Below are 27,942 nucleotides of genomic sequence, written 5' to 3'. Positions count from 1 at the left end.
ATTGAGAGAGGTTTTTAAAAAAAAAAAAAAAGAACACCCACCCCTTTCCTGTCTGACAGTGCTTTTCCTGTCTGATAGTGCCCCTGTCTGACAGTGCCCCTCCTCCGGCCAGATGCCGCTTGAAAATTACGTAATCAGATTCCAGGTATGTTTCATAAAATTGTGGAATATTTTTTCAGAAAGACATTTTTAATGTGTGTGAGAGAGATTGCACAGTCGAGTCCTCTTACTGACTATCCAAGAAGGGAGTGGGTGGTGACTGTTTTGGATCGTATTCACTACAGGACTGATTCCTTTTAAATAACATTTACAAAGAAATGTGTCAACTGTCAAAATCATCCGGGGTGCTTGTTATCATGCAGGACCGCGAACCGCTAGCATGCTAGTGCTATGCCCGCAACGTGTAAGTAAATGCTTTACAAATTCCCGTTACAAATTGCCCATAGCTTTGCTATTTAAACGCCATAATACCAATATTGTCTGCTAATTCTGCTAAGAATTGACTTCCGGTTTCGGCGCTGCGCAAGTGGCAGCCTGATTCAGCCGCTCCGGCTCACTGTTGAGCCTTTTTCGTGTGTTTTTACCTTTGCCTTGTGTTGGAGAGCCTAGGGTGGACTGTATAGGTGACTCGGCTCAATCGGCTCAAAGGTGATATGCTCTTTTCACCCCCGTGTGTCGGTTAGAACACAAGGACGAGTTCAAGATGTGGGTTGGCAGTTTAATGGTTTCTCATCAACCAGCATGTAACAGCACAGGCAACAAGCGGACAAACATGGGCAGAGGTAGAAAAGATGTTAGGATTAAAGGATAATGTAATCATGGCAGTCAAAACTCTATTGATATCTGGTATAAAGCACATCATCATATTAAAGACACTCCTCTAATTTCACGTTTTTACCCCTTTGAGGGGAAACTTACATTTTGTGCTTGGCAGGGCAGATGGGGGTTTTAGGATATGGACAGAAAAGGGTATTGGAAGTGTGGGTGATTTATATAATAACGGTATATTGCTTACATTTGAAGAACTTGTACATAAATATCAAATTCATAAAAAGCATTTCTTTAAATATCTGCAACTCAAACATTTCATATCTGCAAAATACAAAACGATCAACATAGAACCTCCCCTTTCAAATTTGGAACATCTGACACTTTCACACAGTGATGATAAAGGTTTAATTTCTGTGTATTACAACCTTTTGGTAACCCATGATGATGAATCCTCTATTGATAGATTACAGGCATGGAATTCTGACTTTGAGGAGGCTGTAACAGAGGAAGAATGGCATCGGGCATGCCTTAAAGCCCAGAAACAAACTGTTAATACTAGAATGAGACTATTACAGTATAAATGGCTGATGAGAACATACATTAAACCTGTAAAACTGAACTCATGGTCTCCTGTTATACCAGACACCTGTATTAAATGTGTAGAGGGACGGGGCTCCCTCTTCCATTGCGTTTGGGAATGTCCGAAATTGCAAAAATATTGGAGAGGAGTAGGACAGACATTGTCAACTATAGTTGGAATTAACATACCTCATGTTGTGAAACTTTTTGTGCTGGGCATTGTTGGAATTTAGCTTTATATCAATGTTAGAATTTAATTTTAACCCAATGTAAACTCAAATTAGTAATCTGACTCCAATTTGCGACCTTACCCAACTCTCACTCATCCAACAATATGCGCGCTCGTTCTGCAATAGAAAGGTATCAGGAAGCCGGCATTTTCACGCACAAGTGGGTTTATTCCCAATACACAGATTTCTACATGGCACCTGGGTCTCGGGTCCCTCTCAATACAACTCTACACCTCTCTTGCCACCAGCGAATGTACTCTCCGAGTTGCCCAGTAATGATTCATACTATACAATACGCAAATGGAACAGAGACAAAGGCATCCTGGCATGATTCTATTGGCTATGTGTATCCTGCAGTTAACTTTAGCTTGCTCTCATTGGTCTTTCTTCTCCCGCCAAATCCCGTGGCGACTCCTCCTGGTTGTGCTTTGTTCATCTCGGCTTTCCCCTCCTTCTGGTGATCCTGCAACATTCCATCCTTGCACAACCCCCGCAACCCCCATTCTGTTGCTTATGCTCCCACACACACAGTTTCACCCCCACACACACTCTAAGCATTTTACAGTATCACATTTTCATACACTGGATGCAGCAACATCTAATGAACTATGTTAAGCTCAAACTCTTATATTCCTTTAATAGTCAAATGTATGAAATCCTTTAAGTGTAACCGAAGTTTAGACCATGCTAATGACAAGACCCTCAGGAGAGGACTGCAGGAAGATTGGATCAAGGCTGCAACAAAAGAGGTGTGAATGAGACACCTCTGAAACAATGGACTTTCATGCCGGGACAACAAGTCATGCTGGTGGCTCCTAGCAGTCTACCCTTTGCTCTGTTTAGATCATGACTGCCATGATTACATTATCCTTTAGCATCTACCCCAAAGACTTTGTGGCTTGCACAAATATAACTACTTTGATTGACTTTGGATTGCTACAGGCCAGGAGACTCATTGCATTATACTGGAAAAAAACGGACGCACCTTCACTGGATCACTGGATAAAAGAACTGACAAACAATATGGCAATGGAAAAACTGACGTATGTCATGAGAGGGAGAGCAGAGGAGTTTGAGGAAATGTGGAAACCTTTACAACATTTTCTGGGCCAGTGGGGTGCTCAACCACCCACTGTGCTATAACATAGTCTGAAGCTGCCTGTTTTATTTTATTTATTTACTTTTTTGTTTATTTTCTGTTGTTGTTGTCATGTGTACAATGTGTGAAAAAGTAATAAAAATATTGTAAAAAAAAAAAAAAAATCATGGCAGTCAATCTAAACAGAGCAAAGGGTAGACTGCTAGGAGCCACTTTTGTTGTCCCGGCATGGAAGTCCATTGTTTCAGAGGTGTCTCGTTCACACCTCCTTTGTTGCAGCCTTGATCCAATCTTCCTGCATTCCTCTCCTGAGGGTCTTGTCATTAGCATGGTCCAAACTTCGGTTACACTTAAAGGATTTCATACATTTGACTATTAAAGAAATATAAGAGTTTGAGTTTAACATAGTTCATTAGATGTTGCTGCATCCAGTGTATGAAAATATGATATTGTAAAGTGCTGAGTGTGTGTGGGGGTGTGAAACTGTGTGTGGGGAGCGTAAGCAACAGAATGGGGGTTGCGGGGGTATGCAAGAATGGAATGTTGCAGGACAGATGGTGGTCGCCAGAAGGAGAGGGGAAGCCGAGATGAACCAAGGACAACCAGGAGGAGCTGCCACGGGATTCGGCGGGGGAAGAAAGACCAATAAGAGCAAGCTAAAGTTAACTGCAGGATACACATAGCCAATAGAATCATGCCAGGATGCCTTTGTCTTTGTGTCATTTACATATTGTATAGTCACTACTGGGCTACTCAGAAAAGTTCTGTTCTGTTCTGTTGGTGGCAAGAGAGGTGTAGAGTTGTATTGAGAGGGATCCGAGACCCAGGCGAATATGTAGTAAATCTGTGTATTGGGAATAAATCCACTCGTGCGTGAAAATGCCGGCTTCCTGATACCTTTCTATTGCGGAACGAGCGCGCATATTGTTGGATGAGTTAGAGTTGGGTCAGGTCACAAATTGGAGTCAGATGATTTAGAGCTAAATTCCAACAGGATGTAGATGAGAGTGCATGGGTGTGTAGGTAAACATATGCATGTAGGAATGCATGTGAGTCTTCGTGGGTACGTGTGCAAGTGTGAACATGTGTTAACGTATGCATGAGTGAGCGTGTGAGCTAGTGAGCGTGTGAGCTAGTGAGCTATTGAGCGTGTGAGCTAGTGAGCATGTGGTTCAGTAACAGAAGAGAAAACAACACATGAGTGCATGGCTCAACAGAACACAATAGTAACTGAAGAACAGCTACAAGTAGGCTGTAAAATGTACACTGCATGAGCTAACTACACAAAGCCAAATGAGACATGCATTGACCTTGCGACACTCAATAATGGATGATTACGGCCGTGGACGGCGCGCAATGGCGTCGGCAATAAGGAATGCGCACTGCCCGGTTAACGTCAGACCTGACGTACATAGATGTACAAAACTATACAAAGGAGTGCGCCATAGTGGAGCACAACTTCCTTTATGTAACCAACTCACAGAGAGAAACATCTAGCAGCAGGTTAGGTTAACGCCGAGTTAAGTAACATACATTCAGTTACGCGGCGAACTTCAAAGGGAGCTCGGCGACGAAGCACAGTAAGAAGCACGGCGGTGACGCACAACAACAAAACCGGACTAGACAGGAAAAGAAATGACAATGCACAGCAGCGCAATGAATAAACACTATAAACGATACAAACACAAGTGTACTCACTTGAGATCAGGAACGTACACAAACACTAAGGCATCGAACACTTCTCATGCTACAACTGCTGCGCAACAGGCAGTTGTCAGTAACCCGTATGCAGGTACTGACACTGACACGATTCTAATCGTACAATAAGAACGCAAACCATGACGACATCCAACCTTAGGAACCTTTCTAAGACCTTGTTTATTTATTTTATAACATAAACTCATAACAGCAATGCACATCCAATTTGTAGTAGTTTTACTGCTGTTGGTGGCTGTTTTTTGCACGACCGTGTCCGGAGACGTAACTCGGAGTTAGGGATCGATCGTATAAACGAGAGATCAGCTTTAGCACTGTGTGCTAACCATGCGCCGGCTCCCAGAGCGAGACCGGATATCCCGAGCTGAGGAGGAAGAGACGGACGGGGATGTTGTGCAGGGGCTAAGCGCCAGGCAAGGAGGAGACGATAACGCCCCGTCCTCCCGTCCGTTATTATGGGGAATGTTAGATCCCTTTCCAATTAAACGGACGAGCTAACGGCGCTAACCCGGCACAAGAGGAACTTCCGGGAGGCTAGCTTGCTGATGTTTGCCGTCGTGGAATTGGACGACTTCCAAATCCTGCGTACGGACAGGACGCTGGAGAACGGTAAGAGGAAAGGAGGAGGGCTGGTTGTGTTTGTTAATGATAGATGGTGAAACCCTGGGCACATTACTATTAAGGAGCAACTTGGCAGTCGGGACATAGAGCTGCTCGCGGTTAGCATATGTCCGTACTACATCTTGCGGGAGTTCAGTCATGTGATCGGGGTAGCGGTGTTCGTACCTCCCTCTGCTAACAATGAGTCAGCCTGTGACGTACTGACTGCAGCTGTGAGCAGGCTACAAACACAACACCCAAACCGCCCTGCTCCTCATCTCTGGTGATCTCAATCATGCCTCTCCTTCCTCCTCTCTGCCTTCATTCACACAATGTGTCACCTGCCAAACCAGAGACAATAAAATATTGGACCTTTTCTATGCCAACACCAAGGAGGCGTACACATCACTGTCCTTCCCCCCGCTGGGCAAAACTGATCACAACTTGGTGGCTCTCCTACCTGTGTACAAACCTCTGGTCCGCAGCCAGCCAGCTGTGACACGCACAGTTCATAGATGGTCTGGAGAAGCTGAGGAGGCCTTGAAGGACTGTTTCACACAACTGTGTGGGAAGTATTCAGCGAAGCCCATGGGGAGGACATTAATCATCTAACAGACACTATTAGAGACGATATTCATTTCTGCAGTTAATGTAGTCGGACGGGGGCACAAGCCAGTGTCTTCTTGTGCCGGTCGCAAGCCCGGATAAATACAGAGGGTTGTGTCAGGAAGAGCATCCGACGTAAAACGTTGGCCAAATAAAACATGCAAATCAAATATGTGACTTCCATACCGGATCGGTCGAGTCCCGGTCTAACAATGACCACCACCGGTGCTGCTGATATACAGGGTGCTGGTGGAAATTGGACTGCTCTTGGTCAAAGAAGTGGAGGAAGAAGATGTGTTCGAACGAAGAAAGAGAAGAGGAACCCAAAGAGCCTAGGACTGAGAGTAGGGACTTTGAATGTGGGAACTATAATAGGGAAAGGTAGAGAGCTGGTTGACATGATGAAGAGGAGGTAAGTGGACCTACAGTGCATTCAGGAGACCTGGTGGAAAGGGAGCAATACTAGAAGTTTAGGACTAGGGTTCAAGTTGTTCTATCATGGTATAGATAGGAAGGGAAACAGAGTAGGAGTAATTGTGAAAGAGGAGTTTGTTCGGACCATCCTGGAAGTAAAAAGTGTGTCAGATAGAGTGATGAGCCAGAAGCTAGAAATCGAAGGTGTGATGATCAATGTTGTTAGTGGGTGTGCGCCACAGGTAGGTTGTGAGCTCGAGGAGATGGAGATCTTTTGGTTGGACCTTGATCAAATGATTCAGAGCATCCCTAGAAGTGAGAGAGTTATCATTGGTGCCGACCTCAATTGACAGGAAACAGGGGAGATGAGGAGGTGATGGGAAGGTTTGGTTACCAGGAGAGGAACGCAGAAGGACAGATGATGGTTGACCTCGCAAAAAGGATAGAAAGGGCTTTTGTGAATACTTTCGTCCAGAAGAGGCAGGGACATAGGGTGACCTACAAGAGTGGAGGTAGGAGTGCACGAAGGAGATCAGTGATTGCAAAGTAGTGGTTGGTGAGTGTGTGGCCAGACAGCATAGGATGGTAGTGTGTAAGGATGACTCTGGTGGTGAGAAAGACTGATAGGGCAAAGGCAGAACAGAGGACGAACTGGTGGAAGTTGAAAGGGGAAGAGTGTTACTTGACCTTAAGGAAGGAGTTGAGATGGGCTCTTGATGGTCAGGAGGAGCATCCAGATGACTGGACAACGACAGCAAATGTGATCAGGGAGTCAGGTAGGAAAGTCTTTGGTGTGTTATCTTAAAGGAAATTAGATAAGGAGACTTGGTGGTGGAATGAGGAGGTGCAGAAATTGATCCAGAGAAAGAGGCTAGCTGAGAAGAAGTGGGACAGTGAGAGGACTGAAGAAAGTAGACAGGAATACAGGGACATGCAGTGGAAGGTGAAAGTAGAAGTGGCAAAGGCCAAACAAGGGGCTTACGATGACTTGTATGCAAGGTTGGACAGTAAGGAGGGAGAGACTGAGCTGAACAGGTTGGCAAGGCAGAGAGACAAAGATGGGAAGGACGTGCATCAGGTTATGGTAATAAAGGATTGAGATGGAAGTGTGTTGACAGATGCCAGTAGTGTGATGGGAAGAAAAGAGTACTTTTAAGAGTTGATGATTGAGGAAAATGAAAGAGAACGAAGAGAAGAAGAGGTGACTGCTGTAGACCAAGACATAGCAAAAATCAGTCAGGATGAAGTGAGAAGGGCATTAAAGAGGATGATGAGCAGAAAGGCATGACATACCTGTGGAGGTATGGAATTGTCTACGGAGATAGCATTAGAATTTCTGACTGGGTTGTTCAACAGGATCTTAGTGAGAAGATGCCCGGGGAATAGAGGAGAAGTGTGCTGGTGCCCAATTTTACGAACAAGGGAGATGTGCAGAGTTGTGGCAACTACAGAGGAATAAAGCTGATGAGCAATGAATGAAACAATGAAGCTGTGGGAAAGAGTGGTGGAAGCTGGACTGAGGGCAGAGGTGAACATTTGTGAGCAGCAATATGGTTTTATGCCAAAAAAAAGAGTAAAAAAAAAGAAGAAAGAGTACAACAGATTAGGGCTGCACGATATTGAAAAAAAATGACATTGCGATTTTTGGGGAGGCTGCAATGTACATTGCGATATTGAAACGAGAAACATTTTCACTAGATGACTCAAATAGCTCTGTTTGGGAAGACTTTGCTTTGTTTATTATACAGTTGACGAATTAGCAGTGGGCTTGACCAAGGCGGTCTGTGTAGTCTCAACAATGTAGAGTATAGTGTAGCGTGCTGCTTTGATGAAACAAACCAAAAGTTTCTGTCAGGTTTAAATGTCCTGACGCTTTTGCATACTAAAGGCGATGAGGCCAGAAAGAATTGGGCAAGGTTGTTCATTTTTACCGGTCGCGACAGGGAGAGAGGCAGAGAGCAGACAGGTGACTCGCTCAGTTCAGCTCCGCACCCTCTGGCCTCCCGTCCCGCCGCCTCCTCTTTTATTAAAGCTTGAAGCAGACTCATAACGAAACAAAAACTAGCTCACCATGGCTTACAACGAAAGCAAGGAAATAGAAACTTAACACATAACGAAAGTTTAGATTAGACAACAGAAACTTAACTCTGAGGCAAAAATCTAAGTGTGTGTGCGTGTGCAATCGTTAATACAATTCGTGTATAAAAACATGACAAGAAATACACAAACTGACTATATAAGGTTACTTGAGGTTATTTTGGTCTTCAGCTTATCTTACAGTTTCCATGTTCTAAAAAAATAAAAAAAAGAAACATCGCACATCCTACGATGTGGTTATTGCGCATGCGCACATCGCGATGTTCAAACCGCATATCGTGCAGGCCTACAAAAGATGCAATATTTGCTTTGAGGATGCTGATAGAGAAGTATAGAGAAGATCAGAAGGAGCTGCATTGGGTCTTTGTAAATCTTGAGAAAGCTTATGACAGGGTGCCCAGAGAGAAACGGTGGTTCTGTATGAGGAAGTCTGGAGTAGCAGAGAAGTATGTTCAAGTGGTGCAGGACATGTATGAGGACGGTAAGACAGTGGTGAGGTGTGCTGTAGGTGTGACGGAGGAGTTCAAGGTGGAGGTAGGACAACATCAGGGGTCAGCTTTGAGTCCCTTCTTGTTCGCGATGGGAATGGACAGGATGCCAGAAGAGGTGAGACAGGAATCTCCATGGACCATGATGTTTGCAGATGACATTGCGATCTGAAGTGAGAGCAGGGAACAGGTGGAGGATAAGGTGGAGGCATGGAGATTTTCCCTGGAAAGGAGGGCAATGAAGATTAGCCGTAGCAAGACACAGTATCTGTGCGTAAATGAGAGGGACCCAAGAGGAACAGATCAAGGTAAATATGTCCTTTAATGGTCCCACAATGGTGACATTTGCAGTGTTACAGCAGCAAAGATATAGATCACACAGATGCGGCGGTGTAATGTAGCCATTAATGTATAACATCAGCAGCAGACATTCATAAAAAGCATGCAAATATACACAGTATATACATATATACACAAATCCCCATGTATATTAAAGGAGTGGAAGAGTTTAAACCTGGGTAATTTTATTCGATGTCCTGCAACTTGTGTCACTGTTATTCTGTGGAATGCTGAGTGTGTGGCTGGTGAAGCTGAACAAAGAAAGTGAAAGAATGTGAAGGTTTGGGAGGTTTTAGGTTGGTGCCTGGCGCAGACAGACACCTCGAGCGGGAAGGGGTTGACAAGAAACTGGACCCTTCAACCACAAGCAGGAGGAGCCACCACTTGAAGAAAGACCAATAAGAGCAAGCTAAAGTTAACTGCAGGAAACACATAGCCAATAGAATCATGCCAGGATGCCTTTGTCTCTGTGCCATTTACATATTGTATAGGATGAATCATTACTGGGCAACTCGGAGGTAGAACACATTCGCTGGTGGCAAGAGAGGTGTAGAGTTGTATTGAGAGGGACCCGAGACCCAGGGGCCATGTAGAAAATCTGTATTGGGAATAAATCCACTTTGTGCGTGAAAATGCCGGCTTCCTGATACCTTTCTATTGCAGAACGAGCGCGCATATTGTTGGATGAGTGAGAGTTGGGTAAGGTCGCGAATTGGAGTCAGATTACTAATTTGAGTTTACATTGGGTTAAAGTTAAATTCTAACATTGATATAAAGATAAATTCCAAAAATATACACACTTACATCCCACAACAGATACAAGTGTAAGGAAACACTCCTAATGTCTGTCCATGGTACAGAGGGGAAATAAATAAAAACGCTGCAATGATAAAACAATACTGAATGATAGAAAATACTGCAATAATGACAACACTGGAATGACAAAAGTACTTTAATGGTAAGAGTACTGAAATGATTGAAAAAATACAGCAACGATAGAAAATACTGCACTGATAAAAGTACTGTAATGGTAAAAGTACTGCAATGATAAAAATACTGCAATGATAGAAAAAAAACTGCAATGATAAAAATACTGCAATGGTAAAAGTACTGTAATGGTAAAAGTACTGCAATGATAAAAAAAATACTGCAATGTTAGAAAATACTGCAATGATAAAAGTACTGTGATGGTAAAAGTACTGCAATGATAAGAAAAATACTGCAATGAGAGAAAATACTGCAATGATAAAAGTACTGTAATGGTAAAAGTACTGCAATGATAGAAAATACTGCAATGATAAAAGTACTGTAATGATAAGAATACTGCAATGGTCAACAAAATACAGCATTGGTCACTATTTAAGTACAGCATTGGATAAAGCATAGTAGTACTACTGTACTCCTCGGACTGCACAATTGCACTAATGCCCGCGCGTTTGTAGGCCTGACCAAATGTTCTTGTTAAAAGGTCTGACAGCAGCCGCAGGAAGAAGCGGCGAAATCTCTCTTTTGTACAGCGAGGGTGTAACAGTCTATCACTGAAGGAGCTGTGGAGGGTTTTAAGAGTGTCATTGAGTGGGTGGGCTGGGTTGTCCAGCATTGATGACAGTTTTGCCGTCATCCTCCTGCCTCCCACTGAGTCCACAGGGTCCAGGGAGCAGCCCAGGCCAGAGCTGGCCCTCCTCACTAATTTGTCCAGTCTCTTTTTGCCCCGGGCCGAGATGCCTCCTGCCCAGGAGACCACTTTATAGAAAATGACCGGTGAAACCACCAAGTCATAGAAGTTCCTGAGGAGTGTCCCCCGAACGCCAAAGGACCTCAGCCTCCTGAGTAGGAAGAGTCTGCTCTGACCCTTCCTATAGCGAGCGTCTGTGTTGTCGCTCCAGTCCAGTTTATTGTTCAGATGAACACCCAGGTACTTTTAAGTTGAGACCCTCTCAACGTCTGTTCCCTGGATATTCACTGGTCCAGGTGGAGAGTGCCGACGCTTGCAGAAATCCACCACCAGCTCTTTGGATTTCCCAGCGTTGATTTGGAGGCGGTTCTGCTGACACCAGTCCACAAAATCCTGAGTAACCCCTTTGTACTCTTGATTGTCTCCGTCAGTGATGAGGCTGACAATCGCAGAATCATCAGAGAACTTCTGCAGGTGGCAGGTAGAGGAATTTTATTTGTAGTCCGAGGTGTACAGGGTGAGCAGGTAGGGAGCCAGAACAGTTCCCTGCGGCGCTCCAGTGCTGCAGAGGAGCACGTCAGTCACACAGTCCTGTGTTCTCACATACTGTGGCCAGTTTGTGAGGTAGTCGTGGATCCTTGTGATGAGGGGGTGGGCCACTCCCGCCTGCTCCAGCTTCTCTCCCAATAGGTTCGGCTGGAAGGTGTTGAAAGCACTGGAGAAATCAAAGAACATGATCCTCACAGTGCTCCCCACCTTCTCCAGGTGGGAGAGTGAAGTGTGGAGCAGGTAGATGATGGCATCATCCACACTGATGCCAGGCTGGTATGTGAACTGGAGTGGGTCCATCAAAGAGCTCACCAGGGGGCGCAGATGGACGAGGATAAGTCTCTCCAGGGTTTTCATCAGATGAGACGTCAAGCGCTACTGGTCTGATGTTGTTGAGCTCCTTCGGATGGGAGGTCTTTTGAAACGGAACCAGGCAAGATGTTTTCAACAGCTGGGGGACTCTGCCCAGCTTCAGGCTCAGGTTGAACATATGCTGAACAATTCCACACAACTGGTCTGCGCAGGATTTGAGGAGCTGGGAGCTAATCCCATCTGGACCCGCTGCCTAGCTCGCTTTCATCTTCCTCAGCTGGTTCTTCACCTGAGATGTTGTGAGGAACAGGGCTCAGCAGGAGGAAGTGGTGGTTGTCTGATGTGGCTGGGAACTGGAGCCTGTGGGGGGAGGAGGGAAGAAAAGAGAGGAGGGAGAGAGGGAAGGGAAGAGGGGTGAGAGGGAAGAGGGGAGAGAGAGGAGAGAGAGGGGGAGAGAGGGTCTCGTTCACAGCGGCAGGAAGGGTTTGTGGGGGCTGCAGCAGGGGAGACTGAGCGTGGGCAGGCATCTGATCAAACCTATTGAAAAATAGGTTAAACTCATTTGCCCACTGAAGGTCCCCCCCTTCTGGGTCTTGGTTGTCCGTGGCCTGAGATAGTCTTCCGGCCCCTCCAGACATCCCTGGCATTATCATTTTTAAGCTGTTCCTCCATCCGCATCCTCCCCTCTGAGCCACCTTCTTAGCTGACGTTGCACTCTCTTCACTCCTACTTGTCGCCTGACACAAAAGCCCTCTTTTTCTCCTTCAGGTGAGCTTTAATGTCCAGTGTGATCCAGCGTTTGTTGTTGGAGAAACATCTCACTGTCCTGGTGGGAATGGTGTTCTCCATGCAGAAATTAATCTAGTCTGTAATTGTGTCTGTTAAACCATTAATGTCCTCCCCGTGGGCGTCGCTGAATACATCCCATACAGTTGTGTTGAAACAGTCCTTTTAAGGCCTCCCCGTCTTCTCCAGACCATCTCTGAACTGTGCGTGTCACAGCTGGCTGCCTGCGGACCAGAGGTGAGGAGAGCAACCAAGTTGTGATCAGCTTTGCCCAGCGGGGGGAAGGACAGTGATGTGTACGCCACCTTGGTGTTGGCATAGAAAAGGTCCAATATTTTATTGTCTCTGGTGTGGCAGGTTACATATTGTGTGAATGAAGGCAGAGAGGAGGAAGGAGAAGCATGATTGAAGTCACCAGAGATAAGGAGCAGGGCATTTGGGTGCTGCATTTTTAGCCTGCTCACAGCTGCAGTCAGTACGTCTCAGGCTGTCTCACTGTTAGCAGAGGGCGTTTGTAGCCTGCTCACAGCTGCAGTCAGTACGTCACAGGCTGTCTCACTGTTAGCAGAGGGTGGGGACGTACACCGCCACCACGATTACATGACTGAACTCTCGCGGTAAGTAGCACGGGCGCATGCTCACAGCTATCAGCTCAATGTCCCGACTGCAAAGTTCCTCCTTAACAATGATGTGCCCAGGGTTACACCATCTATCATTAACAAACACAGCCAGCCCTCCCCCTTTCCTCTTACTGCTCTCCGCACCTAGGATTTGGAAGCCGTCCAATTCCACGACGGCGTCCGGCGTTAGCCACAACTCTGTGAACATCCGCAAGCTAGCCTCCCAGAAATTCCTCTCTTGCCGGGTTAGCGCTGTTAACTCGTCCATTTAATTGGGAAGGGATCTAACATTCTCCATAATCACGGACGGTAGGACGGGGTGGTATCGTTTCCTCCTTGCCTGAAGTTTAGCCCCCACACGACATCCCCCGTCTCTTCCTCCTCAGCTCGCGGGGGTATCAGGTCTCATTCCCGGAGCCGGCACGGGGTTAGCACGGAATGCTAACAGCTGATCTCTGGTGTACACGATCGATCCGTAGCTCAGAGATATGTCTCCGGACACAGTCGCGCAAAAAACAGCCCCCAGCAGCAATAAAACCACCACAAGTTGGATGTCCATTGCTGCAATGAGGTGAAATAAATAAGAGGGTAGAGGTAAAAAAAAAAAAACAGGTTAAAGATAAAGTGAGCTTAAAGGGAGAAGAGACAAAGAAGGTGGGGGAGTTTAGGTATTTAGGGTCAACAGTCCAGAGTAATGGAGAGTGAAAAAGCGTGTGCAGGCTGGCTGGAACAGGTGTAGAAAAGTGTCAGGTGTGATGTGCGATGGAGGAGTTTCAGCTAAAATGAAAGGAATAATTTATAGAACAGTGGTGAGACTGGCGATGTTGTCTGGTCTGGAGACAGTGCAACTGAAGAAAAGGCAGGAGGCAGAGCTGGACGTGGCAGAGATGAAGATGCTGAGGTTCTCTTTGGGAGTGACCAAGATGGACAGGATCAGGAATGAGTACATCAGAGGGACAGCACATGTTAGGGGCTTTGGAGATAAAGTCAGAAAGGCCAGACTCAGATGGTTTGGACATGTCCAGAGAAGCGAGTATATTGGGAGAAGGAAGCTGAGTTTCCAAGTACCAGGCAAGCGGTCTAGAGGAAGACCAAAGAGGAGGTTTATGGATGTAGTTAAAGAGGACATGAAAGTAGTTGGGGTGAGAGCAGAGGATGAAGACAGGGTTAGATAGAGGCGACTGATTCGCTGTGGCGACCCCTGAAGGGAAAAACCAAAAGGAAAAGAAGATTAATTTCTGCACCATACCCACCAGGACAGTAAGGTGTTTCTCCAACAATAAACGCTGGATCACACTGGACATTTAAGCTCTCCTGCAGGAGAAAAAGAGGGCTTTTGTGTCAGGCAACAAGGAGGAGCTGAAGAGAGTGCAACACCAGATGAGAAGGAGGATCAGAGGGGGGGGGAGTCCTACAGGATGTGGATGGAGGAACAGCTGCAGAAGAATAATGCCAAGGATGTCTGGAGGGGCCTGAAGACCATCTCAGGCCACAGACAACCCAAGACCCAGAAGGGGGAGGGACCTTCAGTGGGCAAATGAGTTGAACCTTGTTTTCAATAGGGTCGATCAGATGCCTGCCCCCAGTCTCCCCTGCTGGAAACCCCACCAACCCCTCCTGCTGTGAACGACACAACAGTCTTCAGTTCCCAGCCACATCAGACAACCACCACTTCCTCCTGCTCAGCCTTGGTGAAGAACCAGCTGACGAAGATGAAGGCGAGGAAGGCAGATGGGATTAGCTCCCAGGTCCTCTAATCCTGCGCAGACCTGCTGTGTGGAATCATCCAGCACATGTTCAACCTAAGCCTGAGCTGGGCAGAGTCGCCCACCTGTGGAAAACATCCTGCCTGGTTCTGGTACCAAAGATCCCTCCATCCAAAGGAACTCAACAAGTTCAGACCTGTGGCGCTGACGTATTCGCATACCAGCCTGGCATCAGTGTGGATGATGCCATCATCTACCTGCTCCACACTTCACTCTACCACCTGGAGAAGGCGGGGAGCGCTGTGAGGATCATGTTTGATTTCTCCAGTGCTTTCACCACCATCCAGCCCACCCTATTGGGAGACAAGCTGGAGCAGGTGGGAGTGGCCCACCACCTCATCACATGGATCCACGACTACCTCACAAACCGGCCGCAGTACGTAACAACACAGGACTGACTGTGTGTCTGACGTGCTTCTCTGCAGCACGGGGCCACCGCAGGGAACTCTTCTGGCTTCCTTCCTGTTCGCCCTCTACACCTCGGAATACAAATACAACCTGTCACCTGCAGAAGTTCTCTGATGACTCTCGTTATTGTTGCCCTCATCACTGACGGAGACGATTGGGAGTACAGAGAACTTACTCAGGGTTTTGTGGATTGGTGTCAACAGAATCACCTCTAAACCAACGCTGGGAAATCCAAAAAGCTACAGGCGTCGGCACTCTCCACCTGTGCCAGTGAATATCCAGGGAACAGACGTTGAGAGGGCCTCAACTTACAAGTACCTGGCTGTTCATCTGAACAATAAACTGGACTGGATCGACAACACAGATGCTCTGTATAGGAAGGGTCAGAGAAGACTCTTCCTTCTCAGGAGGCTGAGGTCCTTTGGCGTTCAGAGGACACTCCTCAGGAACTTCTATGACTCACTGGTTGCATCTGGCATTTTCTATGGAGTGGTCTCCTGGACAGGCGGCATCTCGGGCCGGGGACAAAAAGAGGCTGGACAAACTAGTGAAGAGGGCCAGCTCTGTCCTTGGCTGCTCCCTGGACTCTATGGACTCAGTGGGGTGCAGGAGGATGACGGCAAAACTTCCATCAATGCTGGACAACCCAGCCCACCCCCTCAAATTTTTGTTGCAAACAGAGTGTCGGAAATACTCCAGATGTCCAGTGTATCTCAGTGGAGATTTGTACATTCTTCTAAAAACCCTGCAGATTTAGCCTGCAGAGGAGCTAAGGTTGAGTCTTTTTTAAAGGCTGCTGCATGGGTTCGTGGACCTGATTATTATTAAAATGGCCGACCTACCTCACAGCAGAATAACTCCAGACGAGCCCCCGTTTAGTCGGGTTGGCTTGGATTTTTATGGACCATTTGAAGTCAAGCGTGGGCGTACTGTTGTTAAGAGATATGGTCTTATTTTTACATGTCTGGCAATACAGGCAATACATTTTGAAGTTCTGTTCTCATTAGATACAAATTCCTTTATCAATGGGCTCAGAAGGTTTATTGCCAGGGGAGGGTAAGTTCTGGAAATACGTTCGGACAATGGTACAAACTTTGTTGGCGCTGAACGTAAATTAAGAGAAGCCATTAACAAATTTAACCACTACTTCATACATGATGAGAGAATATCCGTTCAGTACGCAAAATTTTGAACTCAATCATTGGATGAGGAAGGCCTGATGACTGTGTTTTGCGAAGTGGAAGCCATTGTTAACAGCCGTCCCATCACGAAAGCATCTACAGATCACAATGATTTAGAAGCATTAACTCCTAATCATCTTCTACTTCACAAATCACAGCCCTCATTACCTGGAATGCTCATCGCCGTTGGAAACAGGTTGAACGAGTACCTTCCAGGACTGCAAGAATGTCAGAAATGGAACCGTGCTCAAAGGAATGTTGTTCCTGGAGATCTCTAATGATTGTGGATGTGATGGCACCGCGAAATTCATGGATTACCGGAAGAGTTTTGGATATGATTTCGGACAAGAATGAACTGGTGCGTACAGTAAGGATTAAAACTAAGTTTTGGATCGTCCAATTACAAAGGTCTGCCTTCTGCAGGGAGCAGATGAGCAGTGAAAATTAGGGATTATGGACACGAACTTTGGACATTGATTCATCATGAATACATCTGAATGAACTTTATCATTTGTTTTTTTTGTGATTGAACATTTCTTGAGCTTGACCTCTGCTATATTTTTCAATTCTCTTTGTGCATTTGCATATTTATATGATCATTATGTATTTTACAATTGATGGAGATGTGATATTATTTGCACAATTTGGGGCCGGGTTGTAGGAGCCATATAGTGTTTTGTGGTTTTTCCTTTCTTGCGATGCATGCTTTTGTGTTGTGCACCCTCCACTTTCACAGTGATTGGTGGTGTCACAAGGGAGGGGGAGTGGTCTTTCTTATTAGTAGGTGCACACACCGGTGGGTAAGCATTGTTTTTGTTTGGATCGTGTGGTGGGGTGAGCATGGGAAAGAAACCTTTTGCTGACCCTAAAAAATCTGCGTAACACATCGTAAAAATCATCAAGGAAAGCAACCGTGAGCGCACGTGTAATAGACTTGTGAGTGAAACAAACGTCGAACGTCAGCCAACTCGTGTTGCGGAGAGAGCTGATCAATCCAAGAGTGCGGCCTTGAATGGTAAATGAAGTAAGTGCCTGTCATTTTGCTCCGCTATGGATGCGCCTCTATAAACAACAGTCAAGATAGCAAGGATGCAATAGTTGGTGTGCGCGTCATCAATGTTTCAACTCCCCTTGTCTTAGCCTGCTGTGGCGTAATTTTAGTTGGACGCCACAACACATAAATCCATCTATCTATCTATCTATCTATCTATCTATCTTTCAAGCATGATGTGTGAAGATGAAGAAGATGCGACAGAAGGTGCCTCTGTTACTAAAGAAGTACATTCAACTGACAAATTGCAACAAGGTGAATGGTTGATTGATTCAGGTGCATCAAAGCACATGACATGTGATAAAGATATACTTCAAGAATACCACCGGTTCTTAAAGGCACAGACTGGAAAACTTGGTGACGGCAGGGTAGTTGATGCCCATGGAATAGGAAATGTCGATTTTGAAATGACTTTCAAACAAAGTCATTCAAAACGTATCACAGTGTATGATGTTCTGTATTTTCCTAAGCTATATGGGAATCTATTCTCAGTTGGAGCTGCTACCAAAATGGGAAATACAGTACAGTTAAATAAATTTCATTGCTACATACCTGGAAAAAAATGGAACTCTCCAAGGAATAGAAACTCAAAGAGGTGATGGACTTTATCAGCTGGATGTTGAAGGAAATTCGCCCGCCTGTCTTGGTGCATCACTCGCAGATAGTCTGTGGCACCAACGCCTGGGACACACCATCAAGCTGAAGGAAATGAAGGATCTAATAAAAGGAGTGGACTTTTCTGCAGAAACAGAGATTCCTTTCTGTGAAGGATATGTGGAAGGCAAACTGTCCAAACGGCCATACAAGTCAATTGGAGGAATACGGTCCAAATGCAGAATGCAGCTCATTCATAGTAATGTCTGTGGTCCCATGCAGACTGAATCTATTGGTGGAGCAAAATATTTTGTGGCATTCATAGACGACTACTCGAGATGCTGCAAGGTATACTTCATAAAACAGAAGAATGAAGTTCTTTACAAATTTGAGAAAACATTCTTGAATGAATGTGGACAAAATATCACAAGGCTGAGAACTGACAATGGTGGTGATTACACATCAAGGGAGTTTTAAGAATATTTGAAGGATCAAGGCATCCATCATGAAATGACTGTTCTTCACTCACCGCAGCAAAACGGTGTTGCAGAAAGAAAAAATGGGACATTATTTGAAGCTGCTAGAAGCATGCATCTCATGCGACGTTACCAAAGATGTACTGGGAGATAGTATGGGAAAAAACCTGACATGAGACACATAAGGGTTTTGGCTGTATTGCTTATGCACATATTTCTGATGAAGTTAGACGCAAACTGGACAAAAAGGCTGTAAAACTTCGTTTCGTGGGATATGCAAACAACGCAAAGGGCTACTGTATGTATGATGAAGAACGAAAAAGGATTCTAATTCGTCGTGATGTCATCTTGAATAAATCAAACTTAGATTGGAAACAAGAAGTGGAAGTAACCTGCTCAGACTGAAATAAGCATGGAAAGAGATGAGAGTGAAACACAAGAGGTCATTGTTGATAAACCTGTTAGAACAAGTGACCGACTGAAAAAAGCTCCCAAGAGATATGGATATGATGAGTTTGCTGATACAGTTACTGTTGATCATCATGCCAAAATCTGTTGTGTGACGGAACCAGTCACGATGAAAGAAGCAATGATTAGTCCTAATGCAAAGGAATGGCAGGAGGCAGCTGATTTGGAATATGAGTCGCTGTTGGAAAATGAAACGTGGGATCTGGTGGTTTCACCAAAGTTTAGCTATAGGACTTGTTGTTATAATCCCCCCAAAAAAATCAGCACTTTCCTGGTTTTAGAATGGGGAAGAAGAATCAACTCAATTTGACCTGCATGAGGACCAGAGGCTTCACTCGGGTCATCAGGTGGGTGCCCTCCTTCATCGGTGTTTCGTTGATAAACCCACAACACCTCAGGATGGGTTCAACAGCGACACCTGTGCGCCTCAGGTGTGCCCCCCTCTGCCTCTGCTCCTCTTGCCTGTTGTCAAAAATGGAAGGGAGAAGAGTCCTTTACTAGGTCTTTGAAGTCTCCTGTGGTTCTTTGAGGGTTTTCCTCCTCCACTTTTCCTCACATTTGACATCTAACAGCCCAAGCGGGGTCCTTCCTCTTCATCCAGAGCCAATTGCTGCCTCTCTCCGCAGCCTCCGACAGCAATTTCTCAGCTTGTCGTTGGGCCTGGCCTCGGATCCCCATGCTTCTCAGGAGCCTTGTTGTTGATGTGGCTACAAATCCTCTATACCCGACCACCACAGGGAGCACCTGTGTACGCCAGCCACGCTGCTCCGCCTCTGCTGCGATGTCCATGTATTTCAGGCTTTTGCGATTATAGGCTTCATCCACTGCAGACTCCCATGGGACTGTTAGTTCCACGATGTACAGGAGTTTCCGTGAGGTTGACCACAAGATCAGGTCAGGCCTGAGATTAGTGGTAATGATCTCCGGTGGAAAGATGAGTTTCTGATCCAGGTCAACTTTCATTTTCCAGTCTCGGGCTGTGTCCAGGAGGGTTGTTTGCACTCTTACAGATGGTCTCCCTGGAAGTTGTCCTTCTTTCACAAAGGCGATTGTGCTTGGGAGTCCAGGCACGTGGGGAGGGAGGGCGTTGTTGGTAGTTCTCCTTTCCTCCAGTATGATCGCCAGTTGCCATAGGACCTGATTGTGCCTCCAGGTGTATCGGCCCTGAGACAAGCTGGTTTTGCAGCCAGTGAGGATGTGTCTCAATGATGCTGGAGTTTGGCAGAGGGCACATGAGGGATCTTCTCCAATCCATTGGTTGAGGTTCGTGGGTGTAGGAAGAACATCGTAGGTGGCTCTGATGATGAAGCTGATTCGGCTTCCTTCCATCCCCCACAGATCCCTCCATGTGAGTTTGCGATGCTCCAGATTCTCCCAGGTGGTCCACTGACCCTGTTTGGCCTGTGAGACTGCCTTTGCGCATCGGTCTGCTTCCTCCTGCTGGCGGACCTCATCAACCACCAGTCTTCTTCTCTGATTGGGTGTTGCTTTGTGCCAAGCTGGTCTACTTGTCCCAAGTCCAAACCCGCCTCTCCCCTGCTGAACCTGCCCTACTATGTCTCGATGCCTGAGAGCGGATTTAGCCTGCTGCACAGCCTCAGAAGGGGTCCACTTCCTCCCTGTTGCCAGTTTGGGAGCAGACATTCGTATGGCTATGTCTTGGGATTCTGACAGGGTTATGTCTAGCCTCACTTTGGTGCATTTGTACTGTTCGGTGAGGCCAGAGACCGGTAGCTCCAGCGCACCATGTCCATATAATCCGATGTTGCTCAGGCACCGTGGGAGTCCAAGCCACTTTTTGATGTAGAAGCTGACTGACCTCTCCAGTTTCTCGACTTTAGTGATGGGGACTTCGTAGATTGTTAGAGGCCACATCAACCTTGGGAGCAATCCAAACTGCAAACACCACAACTTCAACTTGCCTGGGAGGGATGTCTTGTCTATGGTGACAAGTCCTTTGATGGTTGCCTCCCTCAGTTGATCGCTCTGGTCCGAGTCTTTGAGGCTTGCATCATACCATCGGCCCAAGCTTTTGACTGGCTGTTCTGACACCAACGGAATGGGTGCTTCTTTGATGTAGAATCTCTGGTCCGTGAGTTTTCCTTTGACGATAGATATGCTCCTGGATTTGCTGGGTTTAAGTTTCATCCGTGCCCACGTTATGTTGTTGTGAAGTTTTTCCAACAGACGTCTGGTACATGGGATGGTAGAGGTTAGGGTGGTCATGTCATCCATGTAGGCACGAATAGGGGGCAGCTGTTGTCCGTTTTGCAGGCGTTGCCCTCCTACAACCCACCTGGAAGCTTGGATGATAACTTCCATTGCCATGGTGAAAGCCAGCGGGGAGATGGTGCATCCTGCCATTATTCCCACTTCCAGTGGTTGCCAAGCTGTTGTATACTCTGCTGTTGTAACACAAACCTGCAAGTCCTGGAAGTAGGTTCTGACCAGGTTTGTGATGTTGCTCGGTATACGGAAGAAGTCAAAGGCTTTCCTGATGAGAGAATGGGGGACAGATCCAAAGGCGTTGGCTAGGTCCAGGAATAAGACGTGTAGATCTTTTCCTTCTCTTTTTGCAGATTGGATTTGATGCCATATCATGCTAGTGTGTTCTAAGCATCCTGAGAAGCCTGGTATTCCGGCCTTCTGTACCGATGTATCAATCAAGTTGTTTTGCTTTAGGTAGGTCGTCATTCTCTGAGCCACAATGCTAAAGAAGATCTTACCTTCAACATTCAAGAGATTGATCTGTCGGAATTGGTCGATGGTCGAGGCATGCTTTTCCTTGGGGATCATTACTCCCCCTGCTCTTCGCCACGCCCTTGGGATGATTTGTTTCTTCCATGCCACCTTCATTTGCCTCCACAGGAATCGTAGGACTTTAGGAGCATTTTTGTAGAGTCTGTACGGGACTCCGTTTGGTCCTGGAGCTGAAGCTGCCCTTGCTTTCCTCACCAACTTCTCAATCTCATTCCACCTTGGTGGGCTGTCGTCCATATGGTGCTCTGGTACGGCCATTGGTGGCATGTCCGAAGGTAGCTCCCTTAGCTCGTACCTTAAGTTGTCCGTGTGCGTTGCTCTCAGGTGGTCCTCCAGCTCCCTTTTTGGAACCTTGACTGATCCGTTCTTTTCCTTGGTGAAGAGCCCTTTCACAAATCTGAAGGGGTCCTTGTAAAATGACATTCTTGCACTCTCCTTCCTCCTGCGCCTGACTCTAAGGTTTTCCGCTCTTCGCAGCGTACCAAGGCGCTCCTTCAGATCCATCTGCAGCAGGTCAATACCCACTCTCTCCTCCAGTGAGGCTTTCTTCCACTGTTTCCTCAATTTCCTTCTTTCTTTGACAAGGCGTTCGATTTCTTGCTGTTTTCTGGACTTGGGTGGGGCTGACGATGTTTCTGTCATTCTCTGATGTTTTATTCCGAATCTCTCTGCTCCGTAACAGTAGATCAAATCGCCCATCCTCTCTAACTTCTTCACCACTGTACCTCTGATTTCGTCCAGAATGTTGCTCAGGTCTGTATCGATTGCTGCCCACTCTTTCTTGCTGCTGGATTTTGGCCACTTCACTTGGGGTCTATGGCCTTGGGTGCTCTTCTCCATAGCAGGCTGCGGCTGGCTAGGTTCCAGGTTCTCAGATGTTGTGCTTGAATTCCTCTCATCCTCTGGGGTACTGATGCTCGGTGGACTGTGGGTTGAAATCTGCCGCCGAGCTTCTCCCGCCTTATTTGACCTTTCTCTTAACAGATATTGGTCAATGCGGGGTCCCAGGCTTGCCTTCTTCAAGCACTTCATCCGCCCCTGATGTATTTTAAGGCCTAGACTGGATGTTACCTTAGACCATCCGCAGCTACATACCTGGAGCTCTTTTCCTGCAGCTAACTTAGTAGGTGCTGTGCTGATTTTCTTCCTCGTTGCCGTTTCCTTTCCTGGGTTCGTTACCATGTTGTCAACCGATGAGTCAAAGAAAAGAAAGACAGTCGGATCAAGATGGGTTTTCGAAGTCAAGTATCGTAGTGATGGACAAGTGGAGCAATACAAGTGTAGACTTGTTGCCAAAGGCTACTCACAGTTGTATGGTACTGACTATTATGAAACCTTTTCAGTGGTACGATTCAACTAAATTTGTACGTTACTGTCCTTTGCTATCCAAAAGAATTTGCATATACACCAGATGGACGTTGTAACTGCATTCTTCAATGGACACCTAGAAGAAGAAATCTACATGGAGCAACCAGAGGGATACATCAAACCTGGGCAAGAACACTTGGTATGTAAGTTGAAAAAAATCAATTTATGGACTGAAGCAGTCTCTTTGTTGCTAGAGCAAAGCCTTCACCTAGTTCAGGATTTAAACAGAGTACAGCTGGTTCATGTGTGTTTGTTGGATAAAGACTACTTGCTGTGTATGTGGATGATCTCATTCTGATAATATGGTCAAATGAGAACATGAACTTGCTGAAAACGACCCTCGGTGAGCGCTACAAGATGAAAGATATGGGTGAGTTGTCCTACATTCTGGGCAACTCTGTGGTCCAAGACAAAGATAAGAACTGTGTCTTTCTTAGCCAGAAGTATTATTTCGAGGCTATACTCAAGAAATATGGAATGGACAATGCAAACCCTGTGGCAACTCCTGCTGGTGCTAATGTCAAATTAAGGAAAAGCAATGGTTTCAGGAAGCCAGAAAATCAACAAATCTATCAGTCAATGGTAGTGTCAGGTTTGCCAATGTGACATTTCAAACACATCATCAATGAAGAGAAAGACGCTCAAACTTTGGCTTGCAAGGAGAACTAAGAGAAAGACTGAATCGAAAGTCTCTTTGCGTTCTGATCATATCTCTGTTCTCTCACTTTTATTGATTTCCAGATGTCCCAATTATATATGTGTCTTCAACCTAAGGGGTGGGGTTGCGTTATCTTAAGCAAGCAGCTGAAGACACGTGAAGTTGTTTTTCTATGTGTGTGTATGTTCCTGTAAGATTACTTTATGCATGTGAAGAATTTGCGTCACATTACTCAGCAGAATATTTCAAACTTGTTAACAGCATTGCACTGCATAAAACAGATAAGGGAATTTGAGGCCTCACCCTCCTATATTCTACCTTCTTACAAGCAGTTGCGTATCTCACTTATGAAAACAAATTCTTTCTTAAAAGCAGTATCATTCCAAGAAGATATTTAAATCTAATACTTTTCATCTTTAACACACATGTACATATATATTCAATTCACAGCATAAAACAAATGGGTGACAATATTTAATAATTATTCTTTCAGGTAGGAAGTCTACTGTATGCTGCAATGGCCACACGACCAGGCATACCTCATGCAGTGAGTACTGTGTCTAAGTTCAACGCAAATGTAGACGCTGCACATCTGCCTGGTGAGAAGAGGATATTCCGTCACTTGAAAGGGACAGCAAACCTTTCTCTCAAGTATGAGCAGACAAATACAGATGCTTTGATCGGACTCTCAGATGCTGATTGGGCTGGTGATCAATATGACCGACGCTCAACAACAGGTAACATATTTCTACTCAGTGCAGGAGCCGTGAGCTGGCTAAGCATGAAACAGGCGACAGTATCACTTTCAACAGCTGAAGCTGAATATGTCGCACCGAGTCAAGCTGCACAAGTAGGTGTCTGGTTGAGACGATTACTGAGTGATCTTGGGATATGTCCACAAGAATCTTGTAAGACAACATAAGGAGGAATCGCAATTGCAAAGAATCTTGTGGACCACTCCAGAACTAAACACATAGTCATTCGCTACCACTATATCCATGAATGTGTACAGAATGGACAAATTGAGATAAAATATTGTCCACCAAATGACATGAAAGCGGATATATTGACCGAGCCACTTACTAAACAAAGATTTGACAATCTTAGGAGGGGAATTGGACTATTTCCAGTTTAAATAAATTAGTTGGTCTGACAGCTGAATTGGTTAAAACATGTGAAACATGTAAAAAGAGTTCCTGAATTTCACTGTGAAAGAGAAATGTGCTTTTGATTTGCTTTTCTTGACATTTTAAAAGGGAGCACAGCTCTGTAATATTATTTAAAAGTTTGAGATACCATTGTTAAATTAAGTGGGAGTGTTGTAGTACAGTAATTTTGTCAATGGGTGGTGCTGTTACTCCATGCTGTGACTTCGTCTATATCGAAGAAGCCTCTTTATTTACTTCCGTCTTTTTTGCGCTGCTGTATGTTGCTGGTTGTTGCGCACTTGCTCACGCTACAAATTCAATACTTTGTACTTATGTATTTATGATCAATGACTCGTATTGTTCTGCAACAGCAATCCAACAAAAAGGTTGAATCAAAAGCCATCAGACCTCCCCTCTACACATTTCAAACCTGGCAAGACACTGACATACAGCACTGCCTCCTCCCAGTGACAATGTAGGAAACATGCTGAGCTGGGCACAGTGAGTCATGCTCAAGCTTCACATCATGAGGACAGCATTCAACTTCACACAGGAGAGCATCCCTTGGAATCATGTCAACAAATTCTCAATAAGATGAGACACCAAAACATTAGTAGCAACATCACACATACTGGACACTGAGGTCAGACCTGCGTGAAGTTGGCCCCCCATTTCTTGCAAAAATAGGGGGAAATAGTTTGTTTTTCGTTTGTGCTGTTAAAATTTTCGTTTGTGCTGCTACGGTTCCAGAGATATTACACTTTGTTTTATTTCGAGTGATGACGTCACCCAGCCCCCCATTTTCATCCAAATGGGTCGGGAATGGTGCCATTCGTTTGTGCTGCGTTTGTGCTCGTTTGTGCTGTTAAAATTTTCGTTTGTGCTGCTTCGGTTCCAGAGATATTACACTTTTTTATTTCGAGTGGTGACTCTGGACAGGCGTAATGGTGCCTCTCTTCCGAAGTACCAGCATCACTGCAAGTTTGGCAGCTGTTGAAGCAGAGTTCAACAACATAAAAAAGGGCTTTTCAAGCATGAAAGCCTTCTCATTCGTGTTGACCGTTTCGTTGCTCGTCATCTTGCCTTCATTGAGGGAAACGTGGATTTCTGCTGCAAAACAAAAAAGCTCATGTAGGTGATGTATTAAGACCTGACGATGCCTCTACTACTTCTCATACTGAGGGAAAAAATACATTAAAAAAATGATGTTGACCTTGGTGATGAGTCTGATGCTGCTACAGTCTTCATACTACTACTACTGAAGTTGAGAACTGGAGAGGCTTCGTAGATTGACACAGACTGTAACAAACACAAATGTTTTTCTTTTGGATAACGGGTTTAATGAAGGCGTCTTATTCCAACAAAGTAACTAATGTCACATACTGGAAGAATATAGAAACGAAAAAATACCTCGTTAGCTGCTGCCGCATAAGAGGGAATTGAAGGGTGAATTTTTTAGGTGATCACTTGTCCTCCTTGTCTCTATTCTTAATAAAGTTTGACTGAAGCGACTGCAGGGTCAAACCAGTTGATCGTCGAAACACGTGCGGAGCCAAAACCGGGAAGTATTTAAAGGGAAACGGAAGGCAAGGGCGTGTCCTCCAAACAATGCGATACTATGTATATAATTAAATGTAAATACTAATATGTAAATTACTTAACTGCATACATGAACTATACATATAATTAATTATAAATAAATAACAAGGAAAAAATAAATTAAATCCATGCCCAATTATGCCTACATTTACACTGACCTTGGTATGAGTTGAACAGAAGTTGCCCTGCTAGAAATTCCCAGAAGTCTGGTGCTGACAGAATTTACTTTGAGAGCAGTCATAGCATTTCAAAGAGGCTTGACCCAGGATTCTCTTAGACCAGGAGTCCCCAAACTTTTTCCTGTGAGGGCCACATAACTTTTCCCTTCTCTGATGAGGGGCCGGGGGTCAGTTTGTAACAGAAAAAGTGTGATGATTGCAGGAGTGCCTAAATGTAAAAATGTATTGTTTTCCAGAAAGCCACAATCAAATAACCCTTTCTGGATTCTTTACAGAACAAAAGTCAGAAAATAAATAACACTATTAATTAAATAAATAATAACCAAAAAAACATCTCTAGGTTCTTCACAGAAAAAAAAAGTCCATGGAACATAAACTTTCTGTTGTGCCGTGCACAGTCTTAATAGGTCCAAGTTCCATGGTTTGGTACAATTTGCCAAAAATATCCTCCCCCGTCGTAGTCCCTTTCAGACTTTGGAGTGCTGCCAGCTCCTCGCACATCTCAAAGTTTGCACTAACTCCACGAATAAAAATGAGCAGCTGCGCAGTGTCCTGCATGTCTGTGCTCTCATCCAGTGCTAATGAAAAAAATTCAAATTCTTTTGTCTTCTGCTGCAGCTGGGAATATACATTACCCCCGATTTCTTCAATGCGTCTGGTGATTTTACTCGCTGATAGACTCACGGCATTAAAGACATCTTTCTTCTCGGGACACACCTCCTCCGCGACAGCGTTCATGCATTTCTTGACAAACTCTCCCTCAGTGAAAGGTTTACCACTGCTTGCTATCAGTTGAGCAACCCGAAAGCTGTCCCGAACAGATGACTGGTTCAGCTGAGCTTGGCGTACAAATATATACTGCTGAGCTAACAGTCCACTTTTTAGCTTTGAGAGTTTGTCTGCTCGCATTTGGCCTTGCAAGCTATCATACTTGTCTTGGTGACGGGATTCATCGTGTTGTCGAAGATCGTATTCTTTGAATACCTCCACCGCCTCTTGACAGATCAAACTACACAACTTTCTTTGCATTGAACAAAAAAATAATCGTTTGTCCACTGCAGGTTAAATGTCCTGCATTTTGAATCAATTTTTCTCGTACCTAATCTTTTCACCATCATTCCGCTCTCTCTTTGAGAGGGGCGTGTTTAGGATTTTTTTTCTGGGGGTTGCCAGATAGGGGCACAGACTGCAGAAGGTTGTAACAGAATGTCACGTTATATGCGTGTATAAAATAGTTACTAACTAATTGTTAATAATGAAAATAGTTCATAACTAAGGAACATTTTATTGCAAAAGTCCAACTTTATTATCAAATACAAATACACATATGAAAAAAAAAATCAATATGCTTTCTGGTATTGTTCAGGGGGCCGGACCAAATGTGGAGGCGGGCCGTAGTTTGGGG

At 45.2% G+C, this 27,942-nt stretch overlaps 1 long non-coding RNA gene and 1 pseudogene across 1 annotated transcript; both read left to right on the top strand.

The window, feature by feature from the left end:
• Nucleotides 1-50: 50 nt before the first annotated feature.
• Nucleotides 51-27,928, top strand: LOC148328341 (uncharacterized). The gene is made up of 3 exons (XR_015845790.1): nucleotides 51-145; nucleotides 22,979-23,092; nucleotides 24,105-27,928. It is a non-coding gene; the product is annotated as an uncharacterized LOC148328341 (long non-coding RNA).
• LOC148328342 (uncharacterized) lies at nucleotides 6,614-14,086 on the top strand (annotated as a pseudogene).
• Nucleotides 27,929-27,942: the final 14 nt, after the last annotated feature.

The sequence above is a fragment of the Idiotropiscis lumnitzeri genome, chromosome 11, assembly GCF_059441095.1.
Source record: "Idiotropiscis lumnitzeri isolate Australia: NSW breed Sydney's pygmy pipehorse chromosome 11, RoL_Ilum_1.0, whole genome shotgun sequence".
NCBI lineage: Eukaryota > Metazoa > Chordata > Actinopteri > Syngnathiformes > Syngnathidae > Idiotropiscis > Idiotropiscis lumnitzeri.
Note: the sequence above shows the minus strand (reverse complement) of the source record. Positions and strands in the feature narration are given on the sequence as shown.